The sequence below is a fragment of the Melanerpes formicivorus genome, unplaced genomic scaffold (genome assembly GCF_026170545.1).
Source record: "Melanerpes formicivorus ecotype bairdi unplaced genomic scaffold, bMelFor1.0.p_v2 SCAF_4, whole genome shotgun sequence".
Classification (NCBI taxonomy): domain Eukaryota; kingdom Metazoa; phylum Chordata; class Aves; order Piciformes; family Picidae; genus Melanerpes; species Melanerpes formicivorus.
In genome coordinates, this window is record NW_027142356.1 from 23,532,315 (window position 1) to 23,558,663 (window position 26,349).

A 26,349-nucleotide genomic window follows, 5' to 3' on the forward strand; every position below is an offset into this window, starting at 1 on the left:
AGAAAAAAAAATGTTAGAAGCAGTTTGTGTTAATTGGAAAAGAGTTAATACAGGCCTGTTATCTGTTTTTCTCTCAAGGCCGGAGCCTTGGCAGAAAGCCCAGGACAGAAAGCTGTTGCCTGAAGAAGAGGCGGAAGCAAGACTGACTGAGAAGTGCTGGAAATGTCCAGTTCACTCCCAGTTCCGAAAAGTGCTTCCTCCCACTCGTCCAATGAAATTAGTTTAGACTATTCCTTCCGTTTACCAACTTCCGTCCACCATGTTCCCTTTCTTAAGGGGGCAACGTCAACCGGCCACAGTCCACCCCTTCTAAACAATTTCATTGGCTGTTCATACTGTCCATCCAATCCAAAACGATATTTACAGTTCGTGAGTAAAGTTCATAGTCCATTCCGGCTATGCTCAGATGTAGATGATTCAAAAGTCCAAGAAAATCAGAAAATGAGAAAAATGGAAAACAGTTCATTTCTTCGCCGACGAAGCAAAGAAAAGGGAAATAGGGATTCTCAGGGTCTCTTAGTTGACTCAGGGCTCTCAGGGTTCGTGCACCGTAGATTCCTCGTTGATTCTTCCTCTGGGCGCGATGTAGCTGTACAACAGTTTGAAATTAACCTCTTTCAGCTAAAGTTAAATTTCTTTGCGGAATACACTGAATTTCACCATTCTCTTGCATTACCCAATAAGTGTGACCCGGACCTTCAGCTGAAACCACCCCTCGGACAGGTTTAGCCTCTCCTGAGGGTGAAAATACCCAAACAGTTTTACCTAACAGATTCTTTTCTCTAACAACAGGAACTCTATCACCTTCTACTTTCTGTAGCAAATCTGAATGTGCAGGTCCAGCTCGGTTCACTGAACCTCTACTATTTACCAGCCAGGTTGCTTGTGCTAAATGTTTTTCCCAGTTTTTCAAAGATCCACCTCCCATGGCTTTGAGAGTGGTCTTCAACAAACCGTTGTAGCGTTCAATCTTCCCTGAAGCTGGTGCATAGTAGGGAATGTGGAATATCCACTCAATACCGTGCTCTTTTGCCCAGTTCTTTACAAGGTTGTTCTTGAAATGAGTTCCGTTGTCTGACTCAATCCTCTCTGGAGTTCCGTGTCTCCACAGGATCTGTCTCTCCAGACCGAGAATGGTGTTGCGTGCAGTTGCATGTGGAACTGGATAAGTTTCCAACCATCCAGTGTTTGCCTCTACCATAGTAAGCACGTATTGCTTACCAGAACGAGAACGTGGTAGAGTGATGTAGTCAATCTGCCAAGCTTCACCATACTTGTACTTGGACCATCTGTCACCATACCACAAGGGCTTAAGTCGTTTTGCCTGCTTAATAGCAGCACAAATGTCACAGTCATGGATGACTTGTGTGATAGCATCCATGGAAATGTCTATGGATCTGTCACGAGCCCATTGGTATGTTGCATCTCTGCCTTGATGTCCTGACGAATCGTGAGCCCACCGAGCTAAGAATATCTCACCTCGGTGTTTCCAGTCGAGATCAAGATTAGAGTCCATGTCTACTTGAGAAACTCTTGCAGCTAGATCTGCCTGATGGTTGTGTTGTTGTTCCTCAGTAGCTTTGCTCTTAGGAATGTGAGCATCGATGTGTCTCACTTTCACTGGAATTCTCTCGATTCGATCAGCAATGTCCTGCCACAGGCTGGCTGCCCAAATGGGTTTTCCTTTTCTCTGCCAACCACTCTTCTTCCAGTTCTTTAGCCAACCCCATAGAGCATTGGCTACCATCCATGAGTCGGTGTAGAGATAAAGCTTTGGCCATCTCTCACGTTCAGCCACGTCGAGAGCTAGCTGGACAGCTTTTACCTCTGCGAACTGACTGGATTCTCCTTCTCCATCTTTCGCCTCTGCAACTCGGCGTGTTGGACTCCACACTGCAGACTTCCACCTTCGCTTGTTCCCAACAAGACGACAGGAACCGTCTGTGAACAAAGCATATTTCTTTTCATCATCAGAAAGGTCATTGTAAGGAGGAGCTTCCTCAGCACGAGTTACTTTCTCCTCTGGAGGTTTAGCACTGTTGATGCCTTCAGGCCAACTTGAGATCACCTCCACTAGACCAGGTCTTTCAAGATTTCCCATTCGAGCTCTCTGTGTTATCAGAGCCATCCACTTAGACCAGGTTGAGTCTGTGGCATGATGTGGTGTGGATCCTTTGCCTTTGAACATCCAATTCAAAACTGGTAATCTGGGAGCTAAGAGAAGTTGTGATTCAGTTCCAATCACTTCAGAAGATGCTTTTACTCCTTCATAGGCAGCTAAAATTTCTTTCTCTGTTGGAGTATAGTTAGCCTCTGAACCTCTGTAACCTCGACTCCAGAAACCAAGAGGTCGTCCACGTGTCTCCCCTGGAGCTTTTTGCCACAAGCACCAGGTTGGACCATTGTCACTTGCAGCCGTGTACAAAATGTTCTTAATGTCTGGACCATCTCGGACAGGTCCCAGACCCATTGCTTGAATTACCTCTTGCTTTATCTGGTCAAAGGCTGCTTGTTGTTCAGGTCCCCAGTGGAAATGGTTTCTCTTTCGAGTTACATCATACAGAGGTTTCACAATCTGACTGTATCCAGGAATGTGCAGTCTCCAAAATCCCACTATCCCCAAGAAACGTAGGGTCTCTTGTTTGTTTGTGGGACTTGCCATGGTAGAGACTCTATTTACCACATCCACTGGAATGTGTCGGCGTCCATCCTGCCACTTCACTCCCAGAAACTGAATCTCTGTGGTAGGTCCTTTCACCTTGTCTCGCTTGATGGCAAAACCTGCATTCAGAAGAATGTCAATGATTTTGTTACCTTTCTCAAAGACTTCCTCAGCAGTTTTGCCCCAGACGATGATATCATCGATGAACTGGATGTGTTCTGGAGCACCGCCTTTCTCCAGAGCATCGTGGATCACTGCATGACAGATGCTTGAGCTGTGGATCCAGCCCATTGGCAGCCTGTTGAAAGTGTACTGGATTCCTCTCCAGGTGAAAGCAAACTGAGGCCTGCATTCCTCTGCTATGGGAATAGAGAAAAATGCATTAGCAATGTCTATGGTAGCATACCATTTGGCCTCTTTAGATTCCAGCTCATACTGTAGTTCCATCATGTCTGGTACTGCTGCACTCATAGGTGGCGTCACTTCATTTAGGGCTCGGTAGTCTACTGTCAGACGCCAGTCTCCATTCTGCTTCCGCACAGGCCACACTGGACTGTTGAAAGGTGAATGAGTTTTGCTGACGACTTTCTGACTTTCCAACTGACGAATCAGATTCTGAATGGGCAACAAAGAGTCACGGTTGGTTCTGTATTGTCTGTGGTGCACAGTCTGAGAAGCAACCGGCAATTTAATGTCCTGTATCTTATGTTGTCCCACAACTGCAGATTCATCAGAAAGTTCAGGTCTGGCAGACAGCTTCAATTTTTGTCCATCAATTTCTATTGAAGCCACTCCAAAAGCCCATTTGTAACCTTTAGGGTCTTTGAAACGCCCTTCTCTCAGAAAATCAATTCCCAAAATACAAGGTGCGTCAGGTCCGGTCACAACTGTATGCTTCCTCCATTGTTTACCAGTTAAACTTATATTAACCTCTACCTTACTTAACTCTTGAGATCCACCAGTGACTCCCAGAATAGTTATAGACTCTGATCCCTGATAATTTGATGGTATTATGGTGCACTGAGCTCCTGTGTCAACCAAGGCCCTGTACTTCCGAAATTGTGAAGTGCCAGGCCACTGGATGTACACATCCCAATAGATTCTATTATCTCTGTTATCCCTCTCCTCCCCCTGGCGGGAGGCAGGGCACCCCTAGTTATGGGGAACATGCGCACATGTGCATTGCACATAGTTTGCAGGGTTATAACTTTGCATGTTATAACTGGAGACACTGTTGGAGCCATAAGAGTCGTTCTGGGGAACTGTGGAAGTAACAGCTACCCTTCTGGTATTGCTACCTCGGGTTCTGCCACTTTGCAATTCCCTCAGTCTCCTGAAAAGATTAGAAGTTGGTTGGCCATCCCAGCGGTTCATGTTCTCACCAAACTGATCACGCAGAGTTATCCAAATAGTTCTACGTGATTGCCTTGGTGGTCTGTTTTGGAATGACCTATTTTGGAATGTCCTGTTTTGGAATGACCTCCTTGGAGGACGTGTATTCCTCACAGATGAAACTTGTACCCACCTGGAGGGAGAATTGAAATTATCCCTTTGTGCCAATTGGGATATGGAATTTCTAAATTCATCTTTTAACTCTCTAATGCAATTCTGAATATCACCAGACATCGTTTTAATGGCCGAAACCAAAGAACCACGTGTCATGCTATCCTCCAATTGTCTCATTTGATCACTGAATTGGCCAACCGTAGGAGAAGCTCCACCATAACTTCTTGACACAATTCTGCTTGCCAGAATGTTTGCATAATTAGAAGGAGCAAGTTTGATGATCTTTTTAGCAAGACCAATACCCACAGGAACGTCATCAGGATTCAGAGTTTCATGTTCACCATAGAGTAGCTCTCTAACAGCAAATTCTCTCAAGCGCTTAATTCCCTCATCTATGGTAGTCCAGGGTTTAGGATTCCATGGAAGATCATCTCGGGAAGGGTATCTCAGGGCAACCGCTATTAAAAGGCGTATCCACAGATTAACCTTACCGAGAGCTTCGCCTAGATGTCTATCTATTCCATTGTCCCTTGAGAGAGTTCCTAACTGAGCTGCTGACTTGTCTCCAACTGTTAGAGCTGAAGCACCTGTATCATAACACCTACTAAGCCAAGCTAGAACTGGCTCCTTATCTGCCCTGGTGAAATCTTTACGGACATTTCTCAATTCTTCCCGTGGTGACGAACAGTCTGTAATGTCATCTTCATCTTCATCTCCCTGAATTCTTTGCCCGTAAAATCCTGCTGTCATTCTCCTAAGGATCTCTTTAAGCTGAGAACCACCTTTGCCAGCTGCTTTCCTAGCTTCATCTCTATCCTGCTTTGATCTCACTAGGTTAGCTAGATCTTTAAAACAAACCTTCTCTTCCTCCTGAGCAGGATCTTTTACAGTAGAGGGCCCCTCACCAGGATCAGTCTCCTCCTCTTCTTCTCCATCTTTGCCCTTTCCAGCTCTAGTCTTTAAAGGAGCCATCTTGACTGGAGCTGTGTTTGAATTTACAGCCACCTTAATGGAAGCTGACAGGTCCTGAGATAAATCAGCTGCTGGGGCAGTGACTTCCGGTCCCACCGAGGGAGTGGGTGGAAGTGACGTTGCTCCATTACTGGCCGACGGAGAAGAAGAAGAAGGAGAAGGAGTGGGAGAAGGAGTAGGCGCCATGTTGATACCAGCCGATGCCCTTGGCTGCTTGCCAGAATCAGCAAAGTCATTTAGAGCTGCTTTACCAATTAACTTTTTAGCCTTCTTTTTAACTGACACGGGTTCCGCACAGTCCTCGTCACTAGATGACTCTGGGACTGATCTAGAGCCACGGCGTTTTCTTTTTGATCTAGTTTTAATAACAAAACAAGCTCTGGACACCTTTCTCTCTCGCCGCAGAGAAATCAGGAGATACACGATAATTATCACCAGCAGCAGAATTATAGACATGAAATAAATCACCTTTGGATCCCAGGCATCACCTAAAGTTACTGTCTCCTCAGGCGGAATCTTAAAACTCTTTATCTCAATTGGGAGAGTGGTGGAGGTAACATTCCTGTATCTCACTGGCCATAATAAATTAATACATTTTCCATACCATAATTTAACTTTATACATAACCCACATATAAATTGTCCGCACCAAATATTTACCCAGGTAATCCAAAATCAAACCCAAACAATACCTGTAAACCAGAGCCCCAAAAATTGAAAAGAATAATCGCTCCACAAACCACAATACCTTCATGTTTGCTAATTCAGCTGGAAAACACTAAATCAATCAGATAATAAATTAAACTAATTATCTGCCCCACGTTGGGCGCCAATAAAAAAAATGTGGTGGGATGGAAGGTAAGGCCGAGAAAGCCTCCTCCCTTCCCCCTTGTAAAGTAAAAGGGAAAAAAAATTGACGGGAAAGGAAAAAAAACTCGCAAGCTGAATTAGCAAAGCAGTGGAGCTATATTTACAAAGCGATGTAGGGTTTGCAGGGGATTATTTACAAATTTACAATATCTACAATATATACAAAGATATACAACAGAGTAACACAGAAATGAGAGTGACCCCCCCTCTGGACAGAGGGGGTTCCCCACCTCCGCTCTCCCCTCTCTCCCCCCTTTCCCCAGAGTGGGATAGGAAGAGAGAGAAAAGAGAGGAAAGAAAAAAAAATGTTAGAAGCAGTTTGTGTTAATTGGAAAAGAGTTAATACAGGCCTGTTATCTGTTTTTCTCTCAAGGCCGGAGCCTTGGCAGAAAGCCCAGGACAGAAAGCTGTTGCCTGAAGAAGAGGCGGAAGCAAGACTGACTGAGAAGTGCTGGAAATGTCCAGTTCACTCCCAGTTCCGAAAAGTGCTTCCTCCCACTCGTCCAATGAAATTAGTTTAGACTATTCCTTCCGTTTACCAACTTCCGTCCACCATGTTCCCTTTCTTAAGGGGGCAACGTCAACCGGCCACACCTATCTAGAAAACCATCACAACAGGAAAATGAATGAGACCAACAAAACTGCAGAAAATTCTGTATTCTGAAGATTTAGAACTGTATTCAGAACACTAGCATACAGAATAAGAAAGGCTGCCTTCCCAAGAGAACTAGGAAAAAAGTTATCAATGTACCTGTAATTATCCTATGTAGATGACCAAAACCAAGATTAAATTATATATTGTATGGCTACAGTGATAACATGTAAGACAATTTTTCAAGGGGTTTGTATAATGTCAAACTGCTCATTATAATAAATATAAGATGTCAAAGAATAACATTATCAGTTCCACAAAGTGACATTAAAAGAGATACATATGCTTTCTGCACTAATCAACAATGAAATGCAAATACACTTACATTTTAAACATTCCACATTTCATTATAAAGAAGCCATATAGTTGTTTTTTTAATTTATTTCCCAACTCTCAGATGATTCTGCAGGCTCTAAATACAGTTGAAGGATCAACAGTAAAATACCATTAAGATTACGCTGATTATTTGATCAATAAACTAACCAACAAGGTTCCCCACAGGGCTGTCATCAAGTTTTCACTGAGAAAAGAACTTCCACTTTGCAGGAGGAATTCCTCACTCTTGTCCACAAAACAACAAAAAGGGGGGGGGGGTGGGGGGGGGTGGGGGGTGTCAAAAAAACCCAAACCAAACCAAAAAAAACACCACACAGAATGTTGGGTGTTGGAAGGGACATCTGAAAATCATCAAGTCTAACCTCCCTGTCAAAGCAGGATCACCTGGCGCAGGTCACACAGGAATGCATCCAGACAAGCCTTGAAAGTCTCTAGAAAAGGAGACTACAACCTCTCTGGGCAGCCTGTTCCAGTGCTCTGTCACCCTTACACTAAAGATGATTTTCCTCAATGTTGGGGTGGAACTTCCTGTGTTCTATGCACACGTTCTATTTATTTATCTCTGTCAAATTAAGAGCTCCAGAAAAGGACAGAATATGCCATAAAATCAAAACTATTAGGCATAGAATGGATATTGTATAGTCGTAAACATAATGTTTGCTCTAAAGCATATTTATTTACCCTACCAGAGGTTTATTCACAATACAAAGTTCTTTTTTTTTTCCCTGGGAAAAGAAAAACCAAGAAAAAAAATCAGTTTTATAACTGTATCTAAATTTATGTAGCCACTATCACCCAACAAAACCCTCCCAAACATCCAACTATATTCATTATAGTACATGGCTATAGGAGCTGACAAGATTGCTGAAAGATAAATGACAGATTCAAGTATACAGTTAACTGAAACTACTCATCTTACAGAGAATTACCACCTCCAAAATACTTATCCACCAATTCAACATTATTTCCTACATTCTAAAATGATAACCTGTTAGTGACATGATGAACTGAAGAACAAATGGAATGAGAAAAAGTGTATCTTTACACAGCTGATCCATCGCACTGTAGGGTAGCAGAAGCCCATCACAAATGACTTCTCAAATCTAACAAACTTAATGAGCTACCAAACCCTAAAAGATCATGTTCATACCTCACCATATATACCATGTATTGTCTGACATCAGATAAGGGCTTTTGATACAATGTTGTATATAAGGGTTTGACACTTCTGAATGTACTTTTCTGGTTACTTTTTTTCCTAAACAAAAAATAAAGTGAAGAACAAGAACAGAACACCATGTGAACCAACATTGTTGGCATCAGACATTTGCAATTTAGCTTGGAGAAAGCTTCAGAAGCTTGATAACTCCCTTTGTCCTAAATTATGTTCTGGGATTGGCAAAGAGAAAGGCACTTGCAAAACTCTTTTTAATTTCCTTTTTATGACTATCAATTACCAAATTTGGGACAAATCACTGTTTAAGATAAGACCAAATCAATCACTGTAGCATACACTTTCCTGAAGAACAAAGATAAAGAGGAGAAGGAAAAAGGCAAAAGAAGCACTCCTTAAAAAAAAAATAATTAAAAAATCTCATCCCTTCAATTCCCCATTCCCATAACATACAAAACTTCAGGTATATTTCATTTCATAGGAGATTGTACAGAAAACACTGCCTTGCTTTTCTATTCCAGCTCACAGCAAATAAGCAGAAGCTGAAGGATTCACTTTATATCAATCCCTGTTGAGAACTGAAGAACCTCAATAAACTAACACTTCTCCCATCTGTTAGCACAGACCCGTGAAAATCCAATCTCTCCTCCTGTAGTGACACCCTTATTTAAAAATATTAGTACAGACCTGAAAGTTCAGTAGACTTTTACAAACATAGCTTCCTATATTCATGATGATTTTTTTTGCTTTCAATACCTATGGTGCTACACAGCAAAATCCAAATGAATTTTAGCCATTTTCAATGATGTGCAGTGCATAAAAAGCCAAATCAAAGAAAAATCCACATATTAATTATGTTTCCATTTCCCTTTAGTCTCACTGCATTTTGTAAGTGGTAGATGTTTTTCTTGCTAAGCTTGTCCAACTTTCCTAGGAATAAAACTGTGGCACGTAAACAGTGTTAAGCTGTCCATTATGCAAAGTAGAAATGAATTCTTCAACTCTGATCTTGTAACACAAATATACTCTATTATCAAAGTACATTACACTCTTACAACTCCTAGCAGCCTTCTGCAACTGAAAAATGAATGACATTGCAGCATCTCCCATTCTTGAGACTATTTTTGCCTGGATAATAAGATATATATGAACGCACTGGCGAAAAAAACCTGCTGTATTGTGCAGAAGACCTTGTCTCAGACATTCTGCCAGCATGAAAAATAATTAAGGAAATAATTTTTTAAAAAAATAATAATAAAGAAATCCAGGTAATCTGACACTCAAAACAATTCAGCACATTTTAATCTTTTTCAGCCTCACCTTCGAACCTTTGGGAAAAGATGAATAGAAATACAGGTGTGTCTCTAGTCCAGGAAGAAATGAAGATAAATTAGCAACTTTCACACCCTGGAGCTTAAAAGAAGGTAAATAATAGCTCTCTCTGAATTGCAAATGAAGACTATACATCTCATAAAGAGAGTGCCCTGAACAACACAGAATCTCACAAATGTTGCAGGAGAACAATATCTTCTAAAGGTGAGGTAAATATCAGCCTAGCAAAGATGACAGTTGGATGTTTGCCCTAGCAGGAATGCTTCTCAGAACAGATAACCAAAAGTCAAACCACAACCTCTCCCATCTAATTTTGTAACACCTAAGGAATCTTCTTCAATGATTCTACAATTCTACAGGCGTGGGAAAGCAGAGGTTCCACCCATGAACAGGTTGTTCTTATTCCTGCCTGCACACCTCCAGAAGTAGGGAGTGTCTGTGTATGGGAACCCTGCTGCTTCTCTCCTCTACTTATTGCCCTTCTGTCTGAGGTTGTCAGAGCTGCAAAAGCTACCATGAACAAATGCCTGGTTTTCTGAAGTAGTTGGGCTGTATTGTTACCTTCCATTCCTGAAATCTGGTATCTCATCTCTCCCATCTGCATGATCCAAAATTTTGCAATTCATCTTTATTATCTTCTTGAAAATTGGCAACAGATGTGCTACCCGAAACTGCACACTGAGCCTTGTGCAGTGTCATACACAACATACTAGTCCTGGCAGAGCTCTATGGGAGATGAAGGTAGGAACAATTTGAAGAAGCATGAAGAAGTCTTGGTACACATGGGTCTGCAACATGAGGCAGCTGTAGTCACAATGTGTTTGGAAGTTACACCTTCAACTTTACTCCTGAGGACGCAGTTCTTGACACTGAATTACAAATGTACTATTTTTTCCAGCAATAGGGGCAACAGGCTATGACAATTAGCTAGTGTATGTCAAATTATTTTGTTATCAGTTAAAGTACATGCAAAACTATCATTTACCTAGGCTGAAACAGAACTTGGAGGATTTCTACAGTTAGAACATATATTGCCCTCTCTGTCCTGTTTATCTTCAAGTCCACCTTTCCCCACAGACACTGTTTTACTTGCATCACAATTGATGCCAAGGGCACTCCAATAATAAAGCACTTCACCGCTGCTTCAGAATATACTATCTCTTCACTAGTCAATGTTCTGATCCCCTGCTGTCTTCAAGCATACTTGTATACTCTGAAGGACATTAACCTCCAGTGCTGAGAATCACAGAATGTCTCGGGAAGCACTTCATTGACTTTATGGGAGAATTTGCATATAATCAGGCATCTGAACTGAAAAACTAACTGAAAATAAATGGTGTTATTAGTAAGTCAGCACTAAAGCAAACAGATATAACAATTACAAATTGTTAGAAAACCTCTCTTCAGGAGTACCAGTACCAAAAGCGTTGTCTGCCTGCAATTACACACACCACAACCATCAAATTGGAAAGAAACAGTAACCAAAGTTGCAAGCACTTGAAAATTAAACCCACTAGATTCAACACATACAGACAGGATTGTGACAATGTCCCTCCATCCTCCAAATGAGCAGGACGTGAAAGCAAACCCCACGATTTTCTCTGATGAGGAGAAAACTGAGTTTTCCCTGTGACAGTATCTATCTACCAATCCCACCATCAATAACATCAATGTAAAGAAACAAACAAAACTAGTATTATGATGGATGACTACTAGGACAGTAAACCTACCACCAGAATGGTCAATAGGTTCTATGAATCTATGAGAGCTCTAGCTACTGCTATTAAAATACAACACTACAGCAGCTGTTGATCTTGTAACACTCAGACTATTGTAAGGGGGTTTAAGACAAAAGAGCTACCTTGCATCTCTAGCAAACATTTAAACAACAGATTCTCTCACGACAGACCACTTCAGAGGCATCTGAAGGACTATTTTAATGTTGTTCCAGCAAGAGGTGCAATCAGTAAAGGACTCCACTTGAGATTAAATTTTCCAAAATAAAGACTGTACGGGACCAAACCTGAACCAAATCATCTTAAGAGTTTGTTGCCTGAGACACCAGAATCAACCACATTCACTCACAATCACTGAATCTTACAAACATCTGTTGGGAAATGTTGAAAGCTTGAAAGTTTCTAGATGGATTGAACAAGTTTATTTGGATGTAGACAAGATTGTATGACAAATTTGCTAGGGAAAAAGTATTAACTGGGCTTGCCATAAGAATAATCTTAAATCAGTTCAATCCCCTTTTACTTGCTCTGAGCAGCTTGTTGGGAAAACACTCATTATCACGAGCCACAGAGGTAACTGCCTATCTGAAAGAGTTCAAGCCAGGAGACTTCACACCTTCTTCCAATTCATTTTCTTTTTACCTGAGCCTAAGGCAAATCCCTCAGTTCAGTTTTTGCCTGAAGGTGAGAGCAACCGTCTTTTGGAGAGCTCTAAACATTATTGGAGCAGCGAGTCATCATTACTCAGTTGACAGTCTGGCAGTTTTAACTGCCCATAAAACTCTCCGAGTCCTCACACACCACACTCGGGTAACACACTTAAACTTACAGCACCCATCTGAAACTCCTAATTGGCAAAACAATTCTTAACCCAGGGCCTACAAGAAATGAATTCTCATCTTACCTGTATTTTTATGTTTTGGCATCATGCAGAAAAGAGAAGACACAAGGCTCTCTAAATGAAGAAAAAAATACATTAAGCATTTCAGAAGACCAGTGGAAGGATTTCATGCAATGTATGGCTATTATTAGAGTCCTATTTTGCTTAGTAGATCAGAGGATATAATCAGCAGATGATGCAGCCATGATTTGCTAAGCACAGCCTTATTAAAGACTAATGAGATAAACGAGTTAAAATTTACATTTTGCTCCACTGATAAGGTTCATTGGCATACTTAACTCCAACACCATGGTTTGACTATTAAACCTGCTTATTAATTCCTGGTATAGATAATTATAATGCTGAGTGGCGTTAAACAGCAATAACTAAGCAGCATGTTAGAATTACATCCTTTAGTATCACTGTAGCTCTGCAGTGTTCTGCACCTGGAAATAAACACCTGTTGAGCTCATGCTGTGAGAAGGCACCAGTCTTTAGTGCCTTTTTTCCTGACCCTTCTGAAAGCCCAAAGCCACATTCTAACAAGGCAATAGGCAAGTAAACATTGCTTGTTACTATGATTTCAACAGTGTCTGTCTGTCTGTCTTGTTGCAGCAACAGTAAGGATTAAGTGACAAGTATTTTGGTATCAACAATGTATTACATTACACTTGGCACATACCCTCTAATCCCCAACAGAAAAAACATTAAGGTACTGACAAAAATCAACAACAAGAGCCTGGAGATAGCATTTGGTTTTATTCCCCTTTTTCATCACCTTCTGTCAAAACAACACATTACTATAAAACACCATTTACTGAAAAGGATAAGGAAAATACAGTTTAAACCTTACACTATCCTATATATTTTTATGCCATGTCTATCTAATGTGAGCACTTAAATGAACAACATTTTTTTATGGATAACATAAGAGGACAAGAGCCATAAGCATTCTTTCCATTTTAACCTCTCCAGTGTACCTGCCCTGTGACAGCAATGGAAAGAAAGGAAGACAGGGGTTTATTAAATGCCAGCTATTAGTGGACTAAAAGAAACTAGTGGCAGAATTCACACATGCTTATAAAAAAAGAATTTCTGGTAAAGTACAAACTTAAGATGCAGAGTTCCTCTGGGAGCTCTCCGTCCCAACACAAGAACACCACCAGCTCTCCCTGCATGAGGAGAGCCACAGAAGGTACAGGACTGCACAGCAGCCATCATTATCTTTTCAAAGTAAAATAGAAAAAAAAGATGGGGGGGGGAAGACAACAAAAGTATAAAAACACTACAGATAAAATCACTTCTTATTTGTAAAGTAATAGTCAAGAATTCATTACACATACAAAAAAGGCACTGCACAACTACCAGAATTTTTTCTTCTGTGGGGAAAAGCGGAAAGACACAGTGTGACAATAAAAGAAATTAGTTGAGCAAATCATGTGTGAAGCATTAAATGCAACTGCTTTTTAGAACGTACTTTTGTTCTTTTCAATTTATCACCCAATTTAAATGTTCAGCTTGTAATACAATCCATTCCACTTCCTCCAGCCCAGCTTTAAAATACAGACATGCTGTCTTTCTGCAGTCAAAGCAAAGAGGTGCAGTGGAGCTCAGAAATGGAAGATTTGGCACAAGGCTTGATGTGAAGCGTTCTGATGCAGTTCTGGTTGTAGGAATCCATGGGTACATCCTGGTGTCTGTGCTGTAGCCAGGCACAAATGAGAGCAGTACAGAGGTAGGTTCTAGTGCCGCAAGACCACCAAGCCAGATGAGCTCCACTATACCCTTTCAGCTACTGATAGCACAAGTTATATCAAGAGAAACATCCACGTTCTTCATGTGGTTCCTATGCAACGTGTTAGGTCCTAAAGCCAAACCTGGAAAGAAGTGTTTGAGAGCTTAGAGGATCTCTTCCAACAATGTCTTGAAAATGGATACTTGTGACTTTAGAAAAGCAGAACCATCAAGCCTCTTTCTCCAAGGGAAAAACCTGCCAGGCTGATCCCAAAGCAGCTCTTCTCTCCACAGAGATTCTTGCCATAGAAGAGAAAGTGACTTTTTCCTTCAATATATTGCAGTAGATATGGCTTTTCCCAAGCCATTTTACAAGTATGGTTTGTTTACTAAAAGAATAATCAGAGAACCTGCTCCTATTACTCTTTCAACTGTGCTCATACTTGGTAGGTATTCTGAATCTAAATGCTTCAATACTTCCCTGCAACTATAGACAACAGATGCATCTAAAGCATATTTTATTTTTAAAAGAGAGACAGCCTGGAGCACAGTATTCCCACAGGCAGCCTTGTCAGGAAAAGGTGTAAGTAGTAAATAATTAATTTTCCTATGTGAACTTTTATTCCAGACTAGCATTTGTGAGTAACAGTGCTGTGGAAAGGCAACTAGCAACTCTAGTTTGTATTCCTGTCCAGTAGGAAGCTTTACTTTACTTGCAAGCACTGACAACAAAAATTTCTTGCAGAGGTTAGGAAAAATAGAGAATGAGGCAAACCCAGCAGACTTCTCTGTGAAATAAAAAGAACTCCGATGTCCACACTTGGCTATTACTGTTTGGTATTTTGGTGGTGTTAGGGTTTTTTGTTTTGGTTTGGTCTGGAGTTTTTGACAATTAACAGGCCAAACATGGACAGCTGCTGAGCACTGATGTCAGACTGCAGCACACAGAACTCTCCAGCATCATCCACCCTGCAAATAATTGAAGGTATCATTCACTGTTCCCTATGCTTTTTCCTCCTGTTTCTTGGATGTTTGGGGATAATTCTGAACACATCAGGGTGGAGCCAAATCTTTTCAACGCTGCTCTTAACCTCCTCAGTTTAACAAGTAAAGGTTCAAAACAGTACATAAAATGCTGCAAACATGACTGGTGGTTTTGAAGTGACTGAAGTTTTATATATACTATTGATTGATGAGTATCATACTTAGAAAACGTGAGTGATCTAATTATTTTCCCACCTCTATTTCTTGCCTCAAAAGTGCTGACAGGTTATAACAGTTCATACATAGTTCATACAATCAGACAAGACTTTGCAGAAGGCAATTCCTTTTCCTTGGGAAGGGTCCACAAAAACAGACTAGAAAACCACCTACATAAACATTTAAGAAACACACCTCAATAATACATTATTTATGCATTAATTTTCTGGCAAACAAGGGATTTCTTAAGTAATTCCACTCCTGACGGTATCATAAATGACATGGAAGAGCTTCTTGTGCTTAGCCTCATTTTCACACCATGGAACTTCCAGGTCTGATTTTATTTCTTGTACTTCTAGAACTGCCTGAACTCTCACCAAGACCAAAGCTGATGTACCTCAAGATCCTATTCCCTTTCATTTCAGTCAGATGAATTTTTAAAGGATCAGAATACAGTTATATGTTTCCTTATAACAAAGCTGCGTTACAACCATGATAAAGAAATGGGAGAAATGTTCTGCTGTATTCATGACATTCAATAGATTATGCAGCTCAGTCAGAAAGCAGAAGGAATTAAAACAAAACAAAACCACACCACCACAGAAAGTAAGCTTTTCCTATTTCCAGAACAGCTTTTCTTTTAGATACAGATTCCCACCTCCCAAACACAGTGAATAATGTCAGAAACCCTGAGTTTCATATGGTCAGAATGACTAATATTTACATTAAGCAAATACACTGCCATAGAAACACAGACACCACAGAGCTATCTACCTGCCACAGCTCACTAAATTATTTAGCATGCCAATACTACAGTGACACTGTGTAAATGATCACATTCATTAAGAGCAGAGTATGCAGTGAAAAACTGAATGTTAGACAGCTACATTTACTGCTGTGAAAAAAAGCCAACAGCACAAGCAAGGAAGGAAAAAAAAATGGAAAAAACAAGAGCAGAGAAGCATAGAGAAGGGCACTCTTTGAAAAGTTTCACTTAAAACACATTCCCACATTTCTATGCCTGTGCAAAGCAACACAAACTATAATCTCACATGATATAAGGCTGTGGCTAGAACAGAGATAGTAGTTACTTTTTGGGATAGTCAGGCATCTTATACTCCCCAAAATAGTATTTGACACTGTAGGGTTACAAGAGCTAGTGCACATGAAATATTCAGAAGTAACTATGACACACTCTCAGAAACCTGTAGTTCAGCTGTCAACATATTTACAGTTAGAAGATCTGTGCAGTAGTCTGGGTGACAGTCTGCCACATCTCCCAGGGGACAGATGCCAATAGGGACCTGCATGGTTTGTGCAAGTTTCTGTCTTCAACCCAAGTTAAAGCAGTTTGGAAATGTCAAGCACTTCCACTGCTGTGGATATTTTCTCCTGATCATATAAAATGGTAGAATCTACAACAGGTCAAGAAAATGAAGGGATGGCTCAGGTCAGGCATTTTGACCAGCTGGACGCTTTTCCTTATTTTTGGCAGCTGTAACCCTTCTTTGGCTGGGCACAAATCATGTTTTTTCACACCTCTCTTTGAACTCAGAACAACCAAGAAGAAACCTAACAGTCACACCACAAAGTTCCAGGCACAAAACTAAGCCAGCCCAGCTCAAAAACACTCCTGTTCACTGTGGTCTTCATCATTCTTCAGAGACTCAATTTATAGAATTTCAACACAAGAGAAAGCTTTAAGTACCTCTTTCAGCTAAATTTTTATGAAAAATAAGTCTGGCATACACTCTTCGCTCCCGTCACATGGAAATGCCACAAAGTCTTACTTAAAGACATTCCTATAGTACTAGCAGTTTTCAAATCCTACCTCTAAACAATATATTACCATAACACAAACTCACATGGAATTCGATCTTGAGAGACAAGCTTTTCAAAATATTGAAGTGTTTGGGCCATGCTTTTCTCCAGGGAAAATACTGCTACAATAACAAGAGTCCTCTCCTATGAGGACATACTGAAGGAGTTGGGGCTGTTCAGTCTGGAGAAGAGAAGGCTCTGAGGTGACCTAATTGTGGCTTTCCAGTATCTGAAGGGGGCCTACAGGAAGGCTGGGGAAGGACTTCTCAGGATCTCAGGTAGTGATAGGACTAGGGGGAATGGAATGAAGCTGGAGGTGGGGAGATTCAGGCTGGATGCGAGGAGGAGGTTCTTCACCATGAGAGTGGTGAAACCCTGGAATGGGTTGTCCAGGGACATCCCTGGAGGTGTTTAAGACTAGGCTGGACGAGGCTCTGTCCAGCCTGATCTAGTGTGGGTGTCCCTGCCCCTGGTAGGGGGGTTGGAACTAGATGATCCTTGTGGTCCCTTCCAACCCTGACTGATACTATGATACTTTCCACTTTCTGCTAAGTATTTTAGATCCTCGAATATGTTTCATAGCATATGACAGTGTGACACACACAAGCTCTTGGTTTTAACTTACTGAAACAACAGGTCACATAGCATACTTCACATGGATAAAATTCTGCCGAAATGCTCCATCTGTAGAGCCTCAATCTTTTCCTCCACTCACCAGCTGAATCTTATTTCCCAAGACAAAATTAAGATACCCAAACCAGAGTAATATTGAGACTTCCTCTTTGCCAAAATAAGGATTTAAACACACCACAACAAAACACCGATGTTGAGACAGCCTTAAGCTGCCTATAGAATGACTCATCAACATCTTCATCCTGGTTGGGTGGGCTATAACAGACTCCAAATTTTTCATTTCATTATCTTTCGAAGATGACAACAATAAAACCATTATTTTGAATGCTGCTGTTGAAAATCAGCTTCCTTCTGCTTTTCATCTCAAAGATTCTCTCTCCTAATGCAATCTGCTAAAGATACATTTAAGATACATTTTTTTTTCATTATAGAATATAAATGGCTAGTGCAGTTATTTAGTGACTTCTTTATACCTAGGAAATAGAATGATAGCTAGTAGAATGTCATACAAGGCCAATCTGTGCTTACAATTTTCCTGAAATCCTCACAATTCTTACAGCTGAGAATATAAGATTGGCACTTCAAATAACTACAGCACTTTCTAATGCCATCTAGTGCAGCCGCCTTACTGTTACTAGCAATTTTAGCCAAGCTTCTTGCTACCCTAGATTTATTACAGGAGCTTAATTTGCAAGTTTTCTATAATGATAATGAAAAAAAGTCAGAGAAATAATCAAGGTAGTTGAATGACCTGAAGAGAAATTTAAAAGAGGAAAAAAAAGCATGAGCTGACAGCTGTTCTCTACTATGAAAACAATGCATGAAATGGGTATCTTTACCTCTGTGTTCTGTCCATTCTTCTGAAGCAATGCTACAGAAATGTAATATAGAATCAAAACCAAATTCTGAAAGCTATGCACAGTACAACTACAGAAAGACAAAAGAATGCATACAAAGGCATACTTAGCTATGACCATACAGGCAGCTTCCCAATATTCAGACTCTAGTGCCTATAGTGTAGAAGTGTCTGAAATGCTGGTACTGGAAAGCACGGATGTGGCAAAAAAATCCCCCAAACATCGACTGTTTACAGGATTTGGTTCATCTTCCAGAAGCACTTGGGCAGTAAATATTTTACACACTCTCCACTCAGCATGCCACTTGAGATCATGAGGTTAACAGAATATCTGCTGGGTTTAGAGAAATCTTAACCTGTGAAAGATTAATACTGCTGATAGAACTGTCAAAATAAATTGACCAGATTAGAAGCAATTTATTAGTGGACTAATTAGCAGCGAGGAATAGAATTATGCAAAGCCTCAGAAGTCTAGGAAGAGGTATCAATTACATGTACATCTTGCAAATCACCTTGCTGATACAGTGCAAGCTGGAAACAGGAAGTCACCTTCAAGTACTCAGCATATTAAAGAAAATTTTCAATGGATCTAGTGAAGATATCTCCTCAGTACACTGCAATAAATTAACATGTGTGCTAATACTTGAAATGTTTCTATGACAACTGAGCACCCAGCTAAAGTGCCCAAGATAAGTCTTTGACTATTCCACACAAGAAATACTAAGCAATTAAGAGACTTACCCAAACATTAACCTTAAATTCTACTTAGGTTAAATTTTCTCCTTCAGCTTCCATCATTCAAGTTTTTAAGTGAAACCACTAGAAAAGTCAGTCCCGCTACATAAATCACAATTAATTCTAAGCACAAAACCTGTGTGTTTTGTTTTCAAGCCAACAGGGAGTGGATAAACCCAAAAAGTAACAACAGTCCACAGGAATACTGGCTTAATTTTATCAGATTTGGCTCACCACCACTACTACTGGATACAAACTGTCTCCCGCAGAACAATTCAAGTAACAGCAACACCAAACATTTTGCTCCAACAGGAGTGCTTTATGTATCAGTCGTGGTACCATTCCCAAATCAAGTCCACAGTTTTGCCTAGTGCTATATTATGCATAACCATTTTTCCCCAAATGTAATACTAAGCAAGCTTTAAATGGCATCAGTTTGCATACAGCAGAATCAGAGCTTATAATGACTGCAGATGAAACTCAGCTAACTTCAGGCGGAACGGATGTTCCTGTGCTGAGCCTCCCAGTGCTTCCTGTTCAAGGAATGCACATCCAAGATGATTCTGTATAGAAAGCACTTACTAATTTTGGTTCTGTGACAGGCAAAACTTGATACACCATTACCAGAGATGCAGTGACTTCTTAAACATTAAAGATGGATTTTCTTTAGTGCTGTGACATGCTATGCCAACTCCAACACACCTAAACGATTTTTGCACGTACAACGCGATTAGTCCATGGCCCAAATAATCTGGCAACATATAATTGTGAGCTGACATTTAACATGTACAGTCAATATAGATTAGGAGAATTTTGCACATTATAGATTATGAAATTATATAAGAAGGCATAAAGCACACTGCACAATAAGGAAGATTTCTTTTCAGCTGTCCCAGTGATCAAATAATTTCTGCTTGAACTCACTTAACCAGTACACAGAATAGCAGGTTCAGAAAAATAGGTAAGACATTTCAGTATCACTTACCTTTAGAAGACTACTTCACAGCAAAATACTTTTACTGTGGAACAGATTATTCAAATCATAATATTTTTTCATTCTATAAACATAACAGAATCTGACCTGCTTTTAGGGGTTTTGCATCTGATCACAAACAGACCTTCCATGCACATCCACAGGTAGACTGGATAGCTCCAAACTCAAATGTGTACTCAATTTTAATATCTGAACAACCAAACATATCTTGTATTAGCAAGCCAAATTAAAGCCTGTTGTGCATTACTGGGTAGTCCTCTACTACAGCTGTTTATGCATGCATGTACATGTGTGTGCTAACTGCAGCACATTTCGTCAGCTCATTAAGTATCCTAAGAACAAGAACCAAATAATCAAAGTATACTCTTGCTCTGGCTTAGTTAAAAGTTAGACTAAAGCAGGTATAGGAACTGAACGGCAGCTCTACTGCAGTTTCATATATTAAGGTTAACACACAGCAAGTAGGCTAGCTGCCAGGGATATCACTGGCATTAATTTCTAGTGCTACAGTCACTATTTTACATCAGTGTTTTTACTTTTAACACAGTGATGAATCTTGCGATGCATTTTGTAACCTCCTTAGGCATTATTCTGATATGAGGCATAGTCTCACCTAGTGACACACCCTGTTCAGTTTAATGGCAACTCAATTCCCTTTCTTAAAGCAAAATAAATATTTTTTTTAGCTACAAAATATTAAATGGTTGTCACTACTGACCTTCCTTACAGGCTACATTTTTTAGCCCACTTCTTCACACACTTACACTAGAGCTTCAAAGCCCTGCATCCTGACAAGCCTACAAAGAAAGGGCTTAACATATGCCTTTTAGTGTCAAAGTGACATAGAACCTCCATGCCTGAAGAAGTAAACATGTTTAAATGCCTTGCTGAACCAAGGCCAACTCAGTGCTTTGCAGGACTAAGCCCCAAAAGAGCAAGAAGTCTGGAAAGAGGAATCAATTTCAAGGCTCCCACATGGTTTAAAAGCATTAACTGACACAGGATTGGCCTATATTTGATCAAATCAAAATTTGTTTGAGCCAAAGCAGGCTCAAAAAGGTCTTTTAACATGAGCAGCTCCAGAGACTTTTTGTTAGTGGTTCAGAACCCAAAACCACAGAGAGGGTACAGAAGACCCCAAAATTAAAATACCTCTTATCCTTGTTTCTACATCTTAGTCCTCCAAACACTTAATTTTAATGAAAGTGCCCAACTCCTAGTTCCACAGAATACTTTGCCAAAGAACAAAATCACTTCAGACAAAACACAGTTAGGAGCTAATGTTGAGGAGTTTGAGTTGTTTTCATTTGGTTGGGGGGTTTTGAGATGTTGCAGTACCTGGCTAAGTGCAACATCCTAAATGTCCAAAAGACTCATCAAAATCCACAGGAAACAGTCAGAGCAAAGAATGTGTAGTTATGGCTGGGGAGCAGGAGCTACTTTTTATTAACTCCAAAATGTCTTTCCACATTCTGCTCTTCCTCAACCAGGATGGGAACTGAGCCTTCCGTAGAGTTAGCTCAGCCAGTAGCCTCTCTCATGTTGGCAGCTACTTTTATACATAGCAGAGAGATCAAAGAGTTAGAGCAAAGCTTAGCATTATCTGCTCAAGCCCAGGACTTTAAAAGGAATAAATTATTTTCCTACTTCTCATACCACAACAGCTCCCAGGTGCAATGAGCTATATCCCCTTCCCTCCTGCCCCCACAATGAAAAAGTACCTTGCTCTCTAACTGGCAGAAACTTCCAGCTGAGACTGACCAAACAGGATAAATGCAGATATATTCTGCACATAGCTGAGATCCTCTTTTAAATTGTTTTTCTTCCACTCTTCCAAAACAATGTTCAGGGAAATCTTCTTACAATAATTCCTGAATAATTAAAAATATTTCAGTTTGAACAGGAGAGGTCCTTCCACCATGGATACCCATGAAGCATCAATGAAAAAGTTGTATATGAATTCAGAAAATGCACAATTTGTACAAGTTATGACACAACAGAAGTTAACCAGCAGTGGAACCAGCCAAGCACAGTAGACTTAAATTTTCACTGGAAGTAACTGGGGAATTATCCAGTTCTAAAAAACTCTTCAGCCATTTCATTTCACCTTTTATTGTCTATTATCCTCTATTCAGAATCATATATGCCAGTTTAATGAAAAGTGAAGTGCATAGGTCCTTGAATCCCCACTACAAGAAATGCCCCTGTACACTGCACTGGTTAGGCCGCACCTCAAGTCCTGTGTCCAGTTCTGGGCCCCTCAGTTTAGGAAGGATGTTGACTTGCTGGAACAAGTCCAGAGTAGGGCAATGAAGTAGGTGAGGGGTTTGGAACACAAGCCCTATGAGGAGAGGCTAAGAGAACTGGAGTTGCTTAGCCTGGAGAAGAAGAGACTCAGGGGTGACCTTATCACTCTCTACAACTATCTGAAGGGAGGTTGTAGACAGGCGGATGATGGTCTCTTCTCCCAGGCAGCCAGTACCAGAACAAGAGGACACAGTCTCAGGCTGTGCCAGGGGAGGTTTAGGTTGGATATTAGGAAGAAGTTCTATACAGAGAGAGCGATTGCCCATTGGAATGGGCTGCCCAAGGAGGTGGTGGAGTGGCCGTCATTGGAGGATTTCAGGAGGAGACTTGATGGGGTGCTTGGTGCCATGGGTTAGCTGTTTGGGTGGGTTGGATTGGTTGATGGGTTGGACACAATGATCTTGAAGGTCTCTTCCAACCTGGTTTGGTTTATTCTAAATAAAGGTTTATTCTAAATGTGCTGTGAGTGACTTGTAACTAATAAGCAAAAAATTAAAAAATTGAAACATACAAAATTGTTGGCAGAAGTCAGAAATTATGTTGTTCATATTGGAAACAAAATTTCTCCTTTGACTATGTCCAAGATATTTTCTTTTTATCTTTTTTTTAACTATGTCTCCATTTTTATTATGCTTCCATCATGGAAGACAGATGGTGGTACATGAACAGCAAAAAAACAGTGATAGATTAAATACAGTAACCCTCAGGAGTACAAGAATCTCCATTAAGTACAAACATAAGTGTACAAGCAAGAAAATAATTGTCTATATGCCAACAAATAGAGACAGCACATCCCCAGAGAAAGATTCTTTTTCTGTGTACACCCTCCTGCTATTATTCATATAGGAGCCAGAGTCAGGGAAGGATGCTGAGTCAAATGTGGTGAATAAAAACAATTTAATCACAACAGATGTGCATTTACCTAAGGACTCCTGACTTGCACAAAAGAGGTCTTCTGAAACTTCTTAACAAACAGGCCTGTAATGTTTGTTTAAACAGTCCTGGAGACGGGAAATGTGCATACTGATCTCCTTTGAAGAGAAAGTATTTGGAAGATGGCAGATTGGGATACTCTCTATAAAATGCTAACCATCCACCTGGGCTGCAATTCAGAGGCACAAAAGTTGTCACCTAGTCACTTGCACAAACAACATCCTATCTCCAGCCATGAGCATGTTGAAGAGAGGGAAGACTGTGGCATCATCTCATTCCTGACAGGTAAGTGGGAACCCCACTCACAGAAATTAGTTGTGCCAACTACTCCCCCACAGAAAATTTTAAAGACAATTATTCTACATGAGATGCAAACTGCTTTTGTATGCTATTTCAGCACTCTTAATAAAGAGGTTCAAGAAAAAGGGTATCCCAGACAGGTTTGAGAAAAAGATGTAAATAAAATATTAAACAATGCATAAATTCTGTAGTTTGATGGGAGAAAGGGCTTGGTGAGAGGGGGGTGGGCTGCATACTGCTCCAGAAGTATCCAGCACTGGGCTGGTCTCAATTAAGTTCAAAGCCCAAATCGTTTCAGAATACTTAAGATTATTTTTTTTCTTGGAAGATAATGGTGACATGGTAAATGAAATAATGTCAGAGTATGTACAAGCTCAGTCATTTTAATAGTGGTAAGATGCTAGCCAACACATTCTGAAAAAGGAAGAACCCATATCTTAAAAAATTTAGAACAGATGCACTTATATGACCTCCCCAGTTTGCATTTTAGAAAACACAGATAAAGATTCAGTGACCTATGCCAGTTCAGGTGATTTTCTGGAGTACATGTTTGTAAGATAATCACACAAACAATCACAAAATTTCCATTACAAGAGAAAAAACAAAGCATTCATAAAAGAGCAGTAGTAACTCTGGTCAAGGTTTGTTAGGTTCTTTTCTGTTTGGTATTTTTAGCTTGGTTTTTGTTTTGCTTGTTTAGGGTTGTTTTCTTTAAGTTCTGAACAGGGTCATTCATGATACTGATTCAGATGCTGCTTTGCCTTTCTGAAGTGCCAGACCAGTTTTTCTAGTTTATTTTAAGAAAGCAATGCAACAGGACAATAGTTTTACCTCCTGAGTTAACTATTGCTAGGCACCCAGCTCTGGGCAGTTGGCTTACCCTGTGTGAGTACTTGATTACTACCTCCTACTTGTTTATATTTCTCAAAATGCAGCATACCATTCTCTACAACTGCAGTTGCTTCCCATATGTTCATTCATCTCCATTTGTCTCGTTGTACAGCCTGATTTTTTTCTTTCCAGCTGCATGTTAGGTTGACTTTCAGTGAAATTAAGATAGATTTGTACCAGTGAAAGGAAAACAGACTGAGACATGCAATCTTAAGATTTAAAACACCTCAAAGCACTATAAGCTATGAGTTTTAATACTCAAAGACCTTATGATCTGTCTTTCCAAGACAACTCTTATTTAGAGAGTTCCTGAGAGGGTTTTCACTAGAAGCATAACTCCAAAACATGGGGTAAGCCAGCAGAATAGTTCATTGCACTCAAGAGAACAAGGTCCTAACCCATCCCCACAACCATGGCACATTTATTTTGTCCTTCCTGTTGAGTTCACAAAGGAAATCACTTTAACAACAGCTCCAACAAGTAGTCAAAACAGAAGGGAGTCAGCTCATACCACTGCAGGTTGTGAACAGGAGAAACCAAGGTGGGGCAGAGATGGGTGAGGCTAGGGGGCTGTGCAGCTTCCACCTTTGTCAAAGACTGTATTGGCTCTGTGAATCCTAGAATTAATCCCCAGTTTTTATTACCTTAGCTGTATATTTAGAACCAACAAGTTGTATTCTGAAGATTTACAGTCAATCCTTTTTACTGAACCAGCAACTAATGGCATGTTAGTTCCAAAATAATGCTACAAGAATTCAAACCCATTAGCAGTAAACATTTTGAAATGTTCAAAGTGTCAGGAGACACTGAATCCCCAGCCTCACCTTATTCCAAACTGATCAGATGCCTGGCCTGGCAGCCACTGTGCCTCTGGCAAGGGACGCAAACTGCTACAGTAGATGTATAGAAATGTCACATAAAATACTAGCAGAGTTGGACAAAAAACTCACTAGATGTACTGAACGTGATCACTAGTAAAAACATTGCCAGGATTAAATCTCTTTTGCAAATAAATGAAGGAAAATTCCTGATTTTCTTGGAAAAAAAATAAATTAAAATCTGTTTCTCATCCTTTCCTCCACTGCAACTGCAGGAATTCTGGTTTGTCAAAGATGGCTTTCTTGTTTTATTTCTCCAAGATTAAATCTCCAACTCTGCATTTGTCCAATGGCCACTCTAAACTGAATGCAACCCTTGGAGGCCAGCAGATTCTCTACCATCTCACCCACCACAGCAACTATGAGTAGGACTACGAGTCTCCCTGCCTGGCCACAAAAGTAACAGAGTATCTGCTCCACCCTCAAAGAGTGAGAACAACTGTTTTAAGAATGCATCTACCAGGACACAAATGAAGTGACTTAATTCCCACCTTAAAATACACTTTGCTGTGCAGCTGACAGGAGTTTAGTAAGGGATAACAGGTTGATAACGTTATGGCCTCAAAATAAGGAGAGGCACAGGAAAGTAAGTTGTTCTTCTCAGGCATAATACTTTTTTGAACCGATCCTGTAATGACAATGACCATTACTTCCTTAATCACAGCAAAATCACATTTCTATCTAGCAAAAAAATCCCACACAAACCAAAAACAAACAAAGAAATAAACAACACCCACCCCACTATGCTGAAGTGTCTAAGTTGTTTTCAGAAGAGAAGTATTTCAGTTGTGTTGGTTTTTGTAAGTTTTTCTCCCTTTGTGGGGCTTAGAACCGAAACATTTTCTTGGTTATAGAACCCCCCTCATCTGCTATCATAATTTGTAATCCTTCACAAACTGATGAAGCTCCAACTTTAGAATGCTCTCTTGCATTCACCAAAGACACTGT

At 40.3% G+C, this 26,349-nt stretch overlaps 1 protein-coding gene across 5 annotated transcripts in view; it reads right to left on the reverse strand.

Annotated features, from left to right (window-relative positions):
- Positions 1 to 26,349, reverse strand: part of FHIP1A (FHF complex subunit HOOK interacting protein 1A) — a 104,946-nt gene that overhangs the window by 56,460 nt on the left and 22,137 nt on the right. For 3 of the 5 annotated variants that reach the window (XM_068137302.1, XM_068137303.1, XM_068137306.1), the window contains exon 3: positions 12,144 to 12,194. The exons of the other annotated variants lie outside the window; for them this stretch is intronic. The gene's annotated coding sequence lies outside the window, so the exon portion shown is untranslated. The remainder of the gene's footprint in view (positions 1 to 12,143; positions 12,195 to 26,349) is intronic. 5 annotated transcript variants of the gene reach the window in all.